Genomic DNA, 3548 nt, shown 5'->3' with positions numbered 1-3548 from the left:
CGCCGCCCCCCGGGCAGCACCAGCCACGGAGCAGCGCCCCCCACCGGCCCGCGAGCAACCGGCAATCCCCACCGCGGGGACGGAGGCACCCCAACGGCACACATCAAGTGCGGAACCGCAGCCCCGAGCCAAAGATGCCCCGGACCCACCCACCAGTCCGCAGATGGCAGGACAGACCCACCAGGCGGCCGACAGCAACCTCCACCACCGGAACAGCTAGCGCCGCCCCCCAGTAAACAGCATCGCTCTGAGGCACCAAGCAACCCCGCCCCAACCCCGGTGAGGACACCAGCACACCCCCAGCACACCCACCCCCCAAACCGGCGAGGCAGGCCGCCCCGGGCCCGCACACCGCGGGGCCCGCCCCCAAGGCCACCAGCCGACGAAACAAGCACCAAGCCACACCCAAGGGGAGGAAGCGCCCCCGCGCCCCACCAGGCCGACACCGCCCGGAAAGACCCCGCAAGGAGAGACCCCAGCAAAACCCCCCCGAGACCCACCGCCACGCCCGACCACACCATCCTGATGTATTTTTACTCTATGCAGTGGCCCAGCCACCAACTTGTGCTACCTAGGTAGGAACTGGAAAACAAATAAGGGTAAATAGTCAGAATATAACAGCTTACATAAAAAAAATAAAAATATTCAAGGATCCCACATCTTCGAATCGGACCAAAATTTTGATTAAAAAAAAATCTATGAATTAACTTAACATTTAGGAAGAGTAAACTTTAGTACAATAATTAAGGTTTTTATAGAAATAACTAATTGTCTCCCTTTCAGCAAACCTTACACTGACTCCTGACATTCACTTATTGGGCATCACAGCTCAGAGCTGCACTATTTACCAGTTTGTTTGCTTTTGTAGTTTTGATTGGTCTAATTTGTTGTACATATACCTGATATTAATAACTAATAATTAATACTGATATCATTACATTTAGACTTTTACTCCCACGCTGTGTGAAGGAGATTCTGCCGCTGCTTTCTGCAGCTGTCAGTGTGTATAACCAAAACGTTGGCAGCCAATCCACAGACAACAATCAGGAATTCTAGTGTGTATACGTGTATATTCTGTTTTATTGTTTTAATTGTGCAATTTCCTTTCTTTTACCCTCTTTCTATCTGTACTATGTACAAGCCCATGTACAGTATATGTATCTTCCTATTAATCTGCAACTGAAACTCTGCAAATTTAACCTTTGTGGGACGAACAATGATTGTTTATCAACACAGATCCATTTTATGTTCCACAATAAATTTTTTTCCATACATTTTGTTACAGATGCCAGACTCATCTTTACAGAGCCAGTTGTGTTCATTTATCTTTATTTATTTCTCATCAAGGTCCTTTTATTCAGCACATGATGAATAAATGTTGATGATTCTGTAACTAATAAGTTTAAAAAAAACGGAGAACAAAAATACATTAATGGTTTAACTTAACTAAATGTACAACTTACACCAAAGCCTAAAGCAGTTATGATCAAAACAAACCCAAATCACATTTTCATGTCAAGAGATGAAGATTATTTAAAATGTTCTCCAAACTATTTTAAAACATTACAGTTGCTGGTCACCAGAGACATGATGGCAGACTGGTAAAACAGGGAAATATTAAGATGCAGGTTCAATATTTCAATAATATATGTAAAACAAAAACCAAATATCTGTTGAGATAAACAATTAAAAGCGAGTGTGAAAAATTGGTGTAAACAGTTTTACACCACTGTGGTTGTTTGCTGTACATTGTGTGCTTATGGGAGAAGAACTACAGATGAATTAATGAAACCCTCTGAGTGTGTTTGGTCAACAGATTTCAGATCAGAGTCAAGCTCTGATTGCTAATCAATGCTCACATTGATTAATTATATACTTCACTCTTCTCTATTACGTTCCTCTGACGATGTGGTATAAAGCAGCACTAACACACACACAACGAGAGAAAGACACACACACAAAGAGAGAAAGACACACACACACACACACGCCTGGGAGTTGCTCCAGTGTTTTAACCTCAGCTAAAGAAAGCTGCTCTTATTTATAGGCCCTGCTACAAATACACAAACGTTATATTTGTTCACTATGGTTCAAAGTATTTTGGGATGCCTGCCTCCTTTTGGTAAAGGCCTTATAAAATTAACACAAACATAAACAAAAACAAAAGACTATTTCAGCCACAGAGAGCTTTTCTTTATGCACACACGCACGCACACACACACAAGCTGTAAAATGCTACAATAAAGTGAGTCCATGTCTTCAGTCCTTTTACAATATACACTCTGCAGTGTGTTTGGGAGATAAGAAAAGTTGGAAGTTGTTGCTGAGCTCATGCATAGAGGTATACAACTAACTACTGTAATCAATAAATACATGTATTATTGTTATTTTTGTTGCAGCTGCTAGTTTCTAACCATACACTGTATTTAAAGAAAGCACAGAGAATTCCACTTGGCCATTTGTCGGACTATACGTAACAATGATTTTAATCCTGCGCTCATTACTGTCGGTGTGATTGTGGACTTTGCCTGAGATAAACTCCACTGAAGATGTTTTATGATCTCTTTAGGATCCATTTAGGCTCCGCCCAGCACCACCACCAAAGGACACCACAGTGGTTTCTTTTAAATTCCTTCCTGGTCTGACTGAATACCACAGACGGGAGACTGGTTTGAGTATGCCGATGAGAAGAAAGCCTCAGAGCGTTTAGATAAGACAGAGTGCGTGTGACACAAAAAGAGCAGACAGCCTGTTGACTGACCACCACCAGGGAGGAAAGAGGGTTTGATTGTGTGTTTGTCTCTGGGCTGCTGGAGGGACCACACCCAGACCTCCACCACACACACAGGAAGCTGATCTGTTGGCGGCCAACTGGGTTTCCTCTGGAGAAGACAAGTCACGCCACACTAAGGCTCCCAATGCCTTCTTGTTTCCAAGTGCACCTTCCTTCTCCCTCATCCTGTATCCTCTATTCTTAGACTTTGGCCTCTTTACATCGTTTCCTTTACTTCTCGCCATTCTGTGTGTGCATCTCAGCTTCCCTCTTAAATCCCTCTGCCCTCCATTTAACCTTCCATCATTTGCTGGCTCTTCACCACAACAAATATCCTCCTCATATGGGTATTATCTGAAAGGGGCCACGGGATGAAATCATGTGATTTGGTGGCCCACCCCTGTGACTCCACCCCCATCTGCTGCCTACTAATGCAAACCCCTCAAAACACCAACACTGCTAACATCGAGCTCAGAAATGATACATGACAGCTGCATCTTTTAACGCTCATATTGGCTCCAAGTTTATGTTATACTCGTGTCACTAGTTTCACATTTCATCAGTTACGCTTCAGGAAATCAATCAGCCACCACTAAACTGCGTGAACATGGTGATGAAATCATGTCGTCTGATCTCGACATTACACAGACTTTCAATACAAAACATGGTCGAAAACAATCACTGAGAAAATCACGAATAAAATCAGTTTTCCCATCTTTTCATGGACTTTTTCAAAATAATGAATGAATAAAATGATTAACAAAAGAAACATACA

This window comes from Gouania willdenowi, chromosome 3, assembly GCF_900634775.1.
Source record: "Gouania willdenowi chromosome 3, fGouWil2.1, whole genome shotgun sequence".
NCBI classification, from domain to species: domain Eukaryota; kingdom Metazoa; phylum Chordata; class Actinopteri; order Blenniiformes; family Gobiesocidae; genus Gouania; species Gouania willdenowi.
Note: the sequence above shows the minus strand (reverse complement) of the source record.